Source organism: Heterodontus francisci, chromosome 18 (genome assembly GCF_036365525.1).
Source record: "Heterodontus francisci isolate sHetFra1 chromosome 18, sHetFra1.hap1, whole genome shotgun sequence".
In the NCBI taxonomy this organism is placed as follows: Eukaryota; Metazoa; Chordata; class Chondrichthyes; order Heterodontiformes; family Heterodontidae; genus Heterodontus; species Heterodontus francisci.
This window is the reverse complement of record NC_090388.1, coordinates 28,650,812-28,662,884: the sequence shown is the minus strand read 5'-3', so window position 1 is coordinate 28,662,884 and position 12,073 is coordinate 28,650,812. Positions and strand designations below refer to the sequence as shown.

General features: G+C 45.5%; 1 protein-coding gene across 3 annotated transcripts in view; it reads right to left on the bottom strand.

Annotated features, from left to right (window-relative positions):
* Positions 1–12,073, bottom strand: part of ppfia2 (PTPRF interacting protein alpha 2) — a 572,863-nt gene that overhangs the window by 280,185 nt on the left and 280,605 nt on the right. The gene's annotated exons all lie outside the window — the stretch shown is intronic.

Genomic DNA, 12,073 nt, shown 5'->3' with positions numbered 1-12,073 from the left:
CAGAAATGTATGCGCAGTTCTTGCCTGCCATATTGGGGGCTTAGTCAGCCAGTTAGTGCCTGACGAATTAGTGCTGCATGGCCAAATTTATAGGTCAGAGATCATGATGGAATGGTTTAAGGAAAAGGCACCAAGATCGCATGGGAATGGAACACGGAAAAAGCACAGGCATCATGACTGTATGTGACACTGCAGAAGCATAGGAAATAGGCAGAATTTATTTGTGGATAAAATGCAAAAGAGAAAAAAGTTTTAAAAATGCTTAAGCAAGTTGCTGCAGAGCAGTTTGGGTCACATTTCTGACAGATTTTTTAGGTGCATCACCGATTGTGAGTTGTGCCAACAGCCTGGCAAGAAGTATGAGTTGTAGCAATTTAGAATAAGGATAGAAAGATAATGGGCTGAATTTTATTGGGCGGCACCCTTTGAACTCAGCGAGGCAGCGGCCGCAGAGCCCCCTCGATATTACATGCGGGGGCTCATTAGCATCACTGCGCCGATCCTCCACCCCGATATTATGTGGTGTGAGGCGGGACATTCGGCGCAGTGATGACCCCATTGACAGTTGTGCAGCAGGTGCTGGGGCCCTATTTTAAACGCCCCAGCACCTGCTTCCTGACAGCTGTCAAAGAATACTTACCCGACTGTTGAGTGGGGCTGCTGTCAATCTGGCAGAAAAGCAGAAAATGCTGCAGAAATCCAGCAGGTCAGGCAGCATCTGTGGAGAGAGAAGCAGACTTAACTTGTCCAAGTTCACAGACCTGAAAGTTAACTCTGCCTCTCTCTCCACATATGCTGCCTGACCTGCTGAGTTACCCCAGCACTTTCCGCTTTGCTGCACATACTTACCCTGCTGTGTCCCAGTGTGCAGTGAAGTTGCAATCCTCTTCTCCCACTCAAGTGTAACATTCCTTCTTGTAGGCGTATTGCACCTGGGTGAATAATCTTAAATTTGCGCATTCCAGGACGTGAGACTTAAATAGACCATAAAAGGTATTACAGAGGTTTACAGAGAACACACTGACACAAATGGGAAAGCAAGGGTGTTACAGCAATGTAAATATGTCTTTCACTGAATGTTCCTCACCAACATGCTTTTCTCTATGCGAATGATGTGTGCCAGCATGTAGCGCCAATGTCACATCACTTTGCACCGTTGGCCCTTCAGAAGAGCCAACGCATGCAATAACATCATTGCCATGCCACCATTACACATGAGCGTCTTCACGGATGCAGTGACATGGACATTGGCTCAGTCAGCTGCTGACTCTAATGGTTTACACAGGGATGCTGCAGATGTGGACTGGTGCACAGCAGGTGAACGAGGATGATGTGTGGCTTGCAGATCTCATGTTGGTTTCTAAGGAGCAGACAGCCTTTGTCTGATAAGCCACTGTCGTACATCCCTAGCTCACTGCTAGCCCTACGTGCAGAGCCTGGATGCCATCTGCCCTCCCATGAGTCTTTCATATTGCAGGTCCATAGCATCCTCATAGTCCGAGGAGGAATCCTGTTGACATCTCTCCTCATAGTGCCAGGCCTATTAGGTGCGTAGTTGTGCATAGCAGCCAAGAAAGGAGACGGTCTTTTTGGCCCGTAGTACAGGGCATCACTCGATCCATACAGGCACTGGAGGCATACTTTCAGCATGCCAATCTCCTGTTCAATGGTGGCTCATGTAGCTCAGTGGCTGGCGTTGTATCTCTCCTCTGCAGCAGTGGTGGAGTCCCTCATCGGTGTCGGGAGCCATGTCTGAAAAGGATAGCCCTTATCTCCAAGAAGCCACCCCTCCATCTGAGCCAGTTCAGTGAACAGCAGTGGCAGCCGGGACTGGCGCAAGACCCAGGTGTCATGGCAGCTGCCTGAGAGCGGTCACACATTCGCTGCAAGCACTGTGGTGTGCACATACCAGCTTCACCTAGAATGAGAGGGCTCCTTTAATGTTGACGTCTGCAGGTGGTAGCCTGGCAGTAGGTCTGATGGCCACATGAGTGCAGTCTATGAACATTAGAACTTATGGTTCTCCAGAAATGGGGCCAGAACCAATGGCCCTCTGGGCCTGGCTGTGAGAGTCCGTCCTGAAGCGGACATCCTCACTGGCCCTCCAGTGCAGGGCATTGGTGACCTCCCTGATGCAGCGGTGCACTGCTGACTATGTGACCCCACAAAGGTCTCTGGTGGGCCCCTAAAAGGCTGCAGTGGCGCCAGGCTTGAGAACCGCTGCCACTATGAGGAACAAAGGCATGGGATGGCACAGAGACGTGTCACCACCCTCTCTATATGCGCAATCTCCTCTGACACTGGTGCTCTGACATCTGATGGCATGTAGATTCACGGCAACCATAATGGTGGGCTCCCCTTGGGGGCTACTGCTCATGACTGGGGGCCTGTACGTGGATCACACCTGCCTGTTGATATTTCCTCTGGCACATACGGATCCTCACATGCAGAGGATCACACAATTTAGGATGAGCCATATCTATTTCCATGTGATAAATAAAGTTGAATCCTGCATGTATTCGAAGGTTCCTAACAGGGCATGGATTGGTGTTGACGGGGACATCAGCTGCTTTCCTGGATCAACTATGTGGCGTGCCATGGCACTGCCCATCTTGGCCAACACTCAGAGTGGCACAACATAACCACATCAAGATCCTAACAGCTGAATCGATTGCCCTCACCATCCATAAAACCTTAATGCTCCTGCCCTTTCTGGCACCCTCCCCACACACAGGGTGCCCAGTGTGCCATTGCCTGCTCACAAACATAGAGCGTACACTGTTAATGGAGGGATGGTACACGGTACCTCCCTTCATGCCAGCACAGCTTTCCCTCCAGTAATCTCAGACCCCCTCCCTTTCAGAATGCAGAGTGTGACCCCTGTGTATCCCTCCATCCCTCCTCCCTGTAAGAATGCAGAGTTAGACCCCCGTGTATCCCCCCTCTCTCCTCCCTTCTGAAATGCAGAGTGAGAACCCGCTGGCTTTTCAGATCATGAACGGGACGGCACGTGATGTCCACCCATTCAACGAAAAATCCGGCAGTGTCGGTGGAGAGGCAGCGGGCTGCATAATCAGCACAGGTAAGTAATAATTAGCATATGTTGATTGTGGTGCCGCTGCCGTGTAGCGGGGGGGGGGGGGGGGGGGCGCGCACCGAGGTCCCGTTGCCACCAGTAAAATGTGGCGGGCCAGTCTCGACGTCGCTGGTCGAGGCGGTCCTCTCCCCACAGCATTTTACCGGCCCCTGCTCCGTCAATTGTGGGGTCGAGGGGCCGGTAAAATTCAGCCCAATATGTGAAGGAATCCAGCCATAATAGGGAGTTATAAAGAGTTATTTTCCCATGAATTAGGGATTAAAAAGTTGAAAACAGGGTTGATCTGCTTGAAAGGGTAGAAAAAAGGTTTCAGAAGCATGCCTGTAATATGTCCCTATAGTCAAGAACGTTAACACTCTGTGATCAAGGACACAGCATAATTGTCTCTTCCTAAGAACACAATAGCAGGTTCTGAAAAACAGGAACTTGCTTCTGAAAACCATAAATACAATTACTTCAGAAAAATACTGACAATACAGGTCTTATTAAAAAAAAATCACCGAAACATACCACAATTTAACAACGGATGACATGATTTTCTACAGACGCAGTTAATTTATCTGTCAAATGAATCCGGGAAACTGAGTTATTATCTTAAAACACAATTATGTAGTTAGGAAGTGCACTATCACATGAAACCTCCAATATCCTGTAAATATGCAAAGTATTTTTTTTGACCAACATCTGTGCTTATAGTTTCCTGCTGGCTCAGCTTTTTCTTAGAAATTAAATAATGTGGATTTGAACTCGAAATTGACAGTTATACAGCCTTATTTGGGAAATAGAAGAGGACGAAGCTACTTACAAGAAAGGTAACACCCCCGTATGTAAAAAACTAATTATGCAGCTTAGAAACAGTATAAATATTGGAAACACACAGTGGATTTTTAGAATCATTGGATTCATTCCAGCTTTTTTCGCGGTAAAGGTACAAGCTATGTGATGCAGCGATGATAGTTTTCCCTTGAATTGGGATAGAGGTATCTTGCTAAACTCTGTAGCTTTCTACTCAGGGATTTAAGGTATTAAGGCTGCTTTAAATATCGATGGATATCTTAAATATTTTGCTGTAACATTATTTAGACTTAAAACTTGGATTCTCAATTAAGAATAAGATTATACTTTCTTTTCCTAGAATATTTAGGTTGTGATTGTTTTACCCATCAAACTGTGAATTGCATGCTTGGTTCATTAATAAACTTTTATATAATTTAGGAAATATATTGTCTCATATAGTCTTCTGTATCTCAATTCAAGAACCCATCTCTGTGATCTCTTTAGTTGGGAGGTACAGCATTGAGGAGAGATACCCGGACACTTATAATATCCGGGTTGTTATAATCTGGCTAAAGCTTATTAAAAAAACTACCTGGAGGACGGTAATATCCTCTGATGGTTCTTTTCCTTCAGGGAGAGTGAGATCAGTTCTTCAGACCCATTCAAGTGTCTGTGAGTTCTGTCTCTCTTTACCTTCAGGGAGAGTGACCAGCTGGGGAGTACACCTGATCTGGGATGGTCCCAAAAAGGGGCTAGGATTATAATTCACTTCAAATCCAGGAAACTACAGACCTCTGACTTAACATCTGTTGCTGGAAGAGAGAACAGCAAGGTTTCAAGATAAACAAAGTATGATAATATGACAATGTCAGGGCCAGAGTGATCTCCTGAAATAGTTTAGATTACCTAAGAGAGTCGGGGAAGAATTTCTCAGGTGTTTTTCCCCGAATTGGCCAGAGTTTTATCCGTTTCTTCATCTCTTCCAGGAGATTACATGGTTTTCACGTGAGATGTGATCTATATATCGCACAAGGTATTGTAATTTTGTTGGGCAGGCTAGGTGGACCAGAAGGAATTTTCCTGCCTGTTATTCTTCGTATGTTTGTACAAGAAATATTCAATATCACAGAATCATAGAATGGTCCCAGCACAGAAAGAGTTCATTTGACCCATCATGTCCGTGCTGGCTCTCTGCAAGGCCAACTCACCTAGACTCACTCCCCTGCTTTTCCCTGTAGCCCTGCAAATTCTTTCTCTTCAGAGAATTATTCAGTTCTCTTTTGAAGGCCTCAATTGAATCTGCGTCCACCACACTCTCAGGCAGTGCATTCCAGATCCTAACCACTCACTGCATAAAAAAGTATTTCCTAATGTCACTGTTGCTTCTTTTGACAATCACTTTAAATCAGTGTCCTCCGGTTCTGGATCCTTCAGCCAATGGGAATGGTTTCTCCCTATCTACTCTGTCCAGACCCCTCAAGATTTTGAACACCTCTATCAAATCTCCTCTTCATCTTTTCTTCTCCAAGGAGAACAGCCCCAGCTTTTCCAACTTATCCAAGAAATTGAAGTTCCCCATCCCTGGAACCATTCTCATGAATTCTTTATACCCCCTCTCTAATGCCATCACATTCTTCTGAAAGTGTGGCATCCAGAACTGGACACAATACTCCTGTGAGGCTGAACCAGTGTTTTATACAGGTTTATCATAACTTTATTGTTTTTGTACTCTAGACCCCTATTTACAAATCCCAGGATCCCAAATGCTTTATTAACTGCTTTCTCAACCTGCCCTGCAACCTCTAATGATTGTGCCCATATACCCCTAGGTCCCTCTGCTTCTGCATCCCCTTTAGAATTGTACACTTTAATTTATATTGCTTCTTCTCATTCTTGCTACCAAAATGAATCACCTCACACTTTTCTGCATTAAATTTCATTTGCCACTTCTCTGTCCATTCTACCAGCCTGCCTATGTCCTCTTGAAGTTTATCATTATCCTCCACACAATTCACAATATTTCCAAATTTTGTGTCAGCCACAAATTTTGAAATTGTGCCCTGTACAGTAAGGTCTAGGTCATTAATACATATCAGGAAAAGCAAGTGTCCCAACACTGATCCCCAGGGAACTCCACTACAAACCTTTCTCCAGCCCAAAAAACATCCATTAACCACTATTGTTTGCTTCCTGTCACTCAGCCAATTTCATATCCATGTTGCTACTGTCCCTTTCATTCCATGAGCTACAAGTTTGGTCACAAGTCTGTTGTGTGGCACTGTGTCAAATGCCTTTTGAAAGTCCATGTACACCACATCAACAGCATTGCCTTCATCAACCCTGTCTGTTACTTCCTTAAAAAACTCTAGCAAGTTAGTTAAACATGAATTTTCCCTTAAGAAATCTATGCTGGCTTTCCGTAATTAACTCGCATTTGTCCATGTAACTATTAATTTTGTCCCGAATTATTTTTTCGAGAAGTTTTCCTACCACTGGAGTTAAACTGACTGCCTGTAGTTTATGGGCTTATCTTTACACCCTTTTTTGAACAAGGGTTAAATGTCTGCAATTCTCCAGTCCTCTGGCCCCACCCCCAAGTCTAAGGAATTCTGAAAAAGTATGGCCAGTGCCTCTGTGATTTCCATCCTCACATCCCTCAGTATCCTTGGATTTCGTATCCATGCTGCTACTTGTCCCTTTTAATGCAGGGGCTCGAACTCTGCTGACAAGCCTATTATGTGGCACTTTATCAAATGCCTTTTGGGAGTCCATGTATGCCGCATCAACCGCGTTATACTCATCAACCCACTCTGTTACCTCATCAAAAAACTCAAGCAAGTTAATTAAACATGATTTGCCCTGAACAAATCTGTGCTGGCTTTCCTTAATTAATCCACATTTGTCCAAGTGATTATTAATTTAGTCCCAAATTATCATTTCTAAAAGCTTTCCCACCACCAAGGTTAAACTGACTGGTCTATAGTTGTTGGACTTGTCCTTGCAGCCTTTTTTGAACAAATGTGTAACATTTGCAATTCTCCAGTCCACACCTGTATCCACAATTTCCACCCTTACTTCTCTAATTATCCTTGGATGCATCTTTTCCAGTCCTGGTGATTTATCAACTTTAAGTACAGCCAGCCTATCTAATACCTCCTCTTTATCAATTTTTAGCCCATTCAGTGTCTCAACTATCTCCTCTTTTACTATGACTTGGGCAGCATCTTCTTCCTTGGTAAAGACAGATGCAAAGTACTCATTTAGTAGCTCAGCCATGCCCTCTGTCGCCATGTGTAAAACCCCTTTTAGGCCCCTAATCAGCCCCACTCCTCCTTTTGCCACATTTTTACTTTTTGTGTGCCTATAGAAGACTTTTAGATTCACTTTTAAGTTAGCCGCGAGTCTCTTGCTATACTCTCTTTGATTTGCTTATTTGTTTTTTCACTTCCCTTCTGAACCTTCTATATTAAGCCTGGTTCTCACCTGACATCTGTCATATGCACTCTTTTTCTGCTTCATCTTACTCACTATCTCTTTGGTCATCCAGGGAGCTCTGGATCTGTTTGCTCTACTTTTCGCCCTTGTGGGAATATACTTTGACGTTACCTGAGCTATCTCCTCTTTAAAAGAAGCTCATTGTTCAGTTACAATTTTGCCTTCCAATCTTTCATTCCAATTCATTTGGGCCAGATCCATTCTCACTCCATTGAAGTTAGCCGTCCCCCAGTTAATTATCTTTACTGTGAATTGCTCCTTGTCCTTTTCCATAGCTAACCTAAACTTTATGATGCTATGACCACTGTCTTTTAAATATTCCCCCATTGTCACTTGATTCACTTAACCCACCTCATTCTCCAGAACCAGATCCAGCAATGCCTCCTTTCTCCTTGGACTGGAAACAGACTGATGTAGAAAATTCTCTGAAACACACTCTAGAAACTCTTGCCCCTCTCTGTATTTTACATAATTACTTTTTCCAATTTATATTAGGATAATTAAAGTTCCTCGCTTTAACCTACTCTATAATTCTTGTACCTCTCTGTAATTTCCTTGCAAATTTGTTCCTCTATATCCTTCCCACTAGTTGGTGGCCTGTAGAATACTCCCAGCAATATAATGGTACCTCTATTGTTTCTTAGCTCCAACCAAATAGCTTCTAGGGCATTCTCTCTCTCCAGCACTGTAATGGTCTCCTTAATCAATACAGCTACCCCTCCTCCTTTCCCTCCTTCCCTTTCTTTCCTGAACACCTTGTTACCAGGAATAATTAGTATCCAGTCCTGCCCTTTTTTGAGCCAGGTCTCCGTTATCGCCACATGGCTATCTGCACCTGCAGCTCACCAAACTTATTTACCATAATCCGCGCATTCACAGTAAACTCAGTTTGGACCTTATTACATTCCCTCTTACACTGAACCCACCTAATACCTTACTATTTCCCACTCTAGTGCTATCTGTTTCTTCCAATTATCAGTGCACCTTGGTTTCCCTCTCTAAATTTACCTCCTGGTTCCCACATACTTGCCAAGTTAGTTTAAACCCTCCCAATATGGCATCACAAGCAGTAGATTTTAATTGACAAATCTACTGGAGTTCTTTCAGCTATAACAGCATTACCAGACAATCAGAACTCCATTGCTATACGGGCCCCAGAATCTCTCAGGGGTTCCTTGAGACTCGGATAGTAACTTTTGGCAGAGGTCCAATGCAGCCCACTGATTATCAACCACATACATCTTCTCTAATAATGTATATAGCCGGGATGGCATGTGATGATTTATAAACCTTGAAATTACCGTCAGCATCAAACATGACATCAGTGCCAAATAAGTGATAGGAGCAACAACGTTGTTAGTATAATACAGCACACTGTGGGATGTTAACACGATTGTGGAGGTTTAATGCAGATGGACTGTCTGATCTTCATATTATTAGATGCAGAGGCTTGAGGCCTACAACATATTTAAGGCATCTTGTACTTCACAATGCCATCTGACAATGTGTTAGGTGCTAGGAGCCTGCACATAAACAGTGCAAGGCTTAACCAAGCTCTATAATGCAACTACAGCCACTGAGAAGCATCATAGGGCTGAATTTTATGCAGGCTGCCAGGGTCCCAATGCTGGGCCAGAAAGGTGAACCCTGCCTTGGGCGTTTATGGAATCCCTGGCTGCATTGTACAGCACTGAGGCAGTTCACTGCCCAGCACTGCGACAGGGACCCCACCTCCAAGAGCTGCTGGCCAATCAGAAGGCCAGCAGCTCAGCAGTCCCAGCAGCACCAGGAGTGGTGAACACAGCTGAGACTGCAGTAAGCCCAGGACTGGCAGCAGTGCTGGAGGTCTGGAGTGAAGTTAAGCGGGCAGGCATGCTGCGGCCAGTCACGCAGGCCCTTGCAAGAGTTGGGAGCATGTTGGTTGGTGAGGGCAGGGGGGCTGTTGGCGCAGGGGTGGCTTTGCCACCAGGAGACCTCCATGGACCACAGATTACCGAAGCAGGAGGGCCCGCTCAACGCTCACCACCACCATCCACCTCCTCTCGCCCAGGGAGGCTGCCAGGTTTTAATGGGTGGCCTCCCAAAATGGTGGAGCACCCCACCCTTACATCCCTCACTACAGTGGTGGGAAGAGGGCCTTAAGTGGCCATTAATTGACCACTTAAGCACTTGTTTTTTATTCATTCATGGAATATAGGAGTTACTGGCTATGCCAGAATTTATTGCCCATACCTAATTCCCCTTGAGAAGGTGGTGGTGAGATGCCTTCTAGAATCGCTGCAGTCCTTGAGGTGTAGGTACACCCATAGTGCTATTAGAAAGGGAGTTCCAGGATTTTGACCCAGCGACCATGAAGGAATGGCAATATAGTTCCAAGTCAGGATGGAGTATGGCTTGGAGGGAAACTTACAGGTGGTGGTGTTCCCATGCATCTGCTGCCCTTGTCCTGCTAGGTGGTAGAGGTCACAGGTTTGGAAGCTGCTGTCGAAGAAATCTTAATGAGTTGCTGCAGTGCATCTTGTAGATCAGGGTTGTCTAACCTTATCGTGTGGGGGCTACATTACAATTTTTGTCTTACATGCGGGGCCAGTGAGACAATTTCGGAAAGATAAAGGCATTAAAAAGTTAACATACTATGAATCAAAACAACAACAAATGTGTATTTTTGTGAAGAAGCTTTAAATGAGAAGATTAATTTATTGACTTACTTTCTCATCACTATGTTGGACACTGATTTAGTATGACACCTGGCATTTTTTAGCTTGCATAAGTAGTCAATGTCTGCCTGCATTCTTGCAGTGATGCGGAGTATTCTAGATAGATATCCATCTGTCAGGAGTGATCTTGATCTCTCTTTCCCCCTGTCTGTCTCGCTCCCTGTGTCCCGCCCTTTCTGTGTGTCTCTCTCTCTGTCCACCCCTCTCTTTCTGCATCCCTCTCTCTCTGTGCCCCCCTCTCACTCTGTCCCCTCTCTCTCTGTCTCCCTCTCTCTCTGTCCCCACTCCCTCTCTGTCCCCCCTCACTCTCTGTTTTCCTCCCTCTCTCTCACTCTCTTTGTTTCCCCTACTCTCTCTGCTCCCCCTCTCTTTGTTTCTCCCCTCTCTCTCCCCGTCTCTCTGACAGTTGCAGGGAGTGGGAGTGCTCAGCAAGGCAGCTTTGTGGTTGGTCAGTTTATTTAAAAACATTGCGCTGTCAGTTTCACAGCAGACAGCTGCTAAAGCAGGAATGCGCTTCTCAATTTCGGACAGATTCGGAGTTTTCCAGAGGGTTTTTAAAAAAAGTCGGAAAACCCCCAAATTTGTCCGAGGTTGGGAAGCACGTGCCTGCTTCAGCAGCTGTCAGCTGTGAAAGTGACAGCGCGATGTTTTTAAAAGGGCCACTCTGCAAGAAGAAGACAATGGAAAATTTCCTATCTCCAGTCACGAAGCCCTAGCGAGGATGAGACATGGTTCTGGGTACAGTTTACATCCACAGGCTGGATGAAAACATTTGGCTGGCCGGATTCTAGCCTGTGGGCTGTATGTTGGACAACCCTGTTGTAGATGGTACACACAGCTGCCACTGTGCATTGGTGGTGAAGGGAATGAATGTTGAAGGTGGTGGATGGGGTGCCAATCAAGCAGGCTGCTTTGTCCTGGATGGTGTCCAGCTTCTTGAGTGTTTTTGGAGCCTCACCCATCCAGGCAAGTGGAGAGAGTATTCCATCGCACTCATGATTTGGGCCTTGAAGGTGGTGGGCAAGCACTCGGGAGTCAAGAGGAAAGCTAGTCGCTGCAGAATTCCCAGCCTATGACTTGCTGTTGTAGCCACAGCATTTTTGTGGCTACTCCAGTTCAGTTTCTGGTCAATGGTAACCCCCAGGATGTTGATAGTGGAGGATTCAGTGATGGTAGTGCCATTTAATGTCAAGCGGAGATGATTAGATTCTCTCTTGTTTGGGATGGTCATTTCCTGGCACTTGTGTGGCGCGAATGTTACTTGCCATTTATCAGCCCAAGCCTGGATATTGTCCAGGTCTTGAAGCACATGGACATGGGCTGCTTCAGTATCTGAGGAGTCGCAAATGGTGCTGAACATTGTGCAATCATCAGCAAACAGCCCCACTTCTGACCTAATGATGGAGGGAAGGTCATTGATGAAGCAGCTGAAGATGGTTGGGCCTAGGACACTACCCTGAGGAGTTCCTGCACTGATGTTCTGGGACTGAGATGATTGACCTCCAACAACCACAACCATCTTCCTTTGTGTTAAGTATGATTGCAACCAGCTGAGGGTTTAGCCACTGATTCCCATTGACTTCAGTTTTGCTCGGGCTCCTTGATAGAAACATAGAAAATAGGAGCAGGAGTAGGCCATTCGGCCCTTTGAGCCTGCTCCACCATTCATTACGATCATGGCTGATAATCCAACTCAGTAGCCTGTTCCGGCTTTTGCCCCATAGCCTTTAATCCCTTTAGACCCAAGAGCTATATCTAACTCCTTCTTGAAAACATACAATGTTTTGGCCTCAACTGCTTTCTGTGGTAGCGAATTCCACAGGCTCACCACTCTCTGGGTTAAGAATTTTCTCTTCATCTCAGTCCTGAAAGGTTTACCCCATATCCTGAGACTATGACCCCTGGTTATGGACTCCCCCACCATCGGGAACATCCTTCCTGCATCTAACCTGTCAAGTCCTGTTAGAATTTTATAGGTTTCTATGAG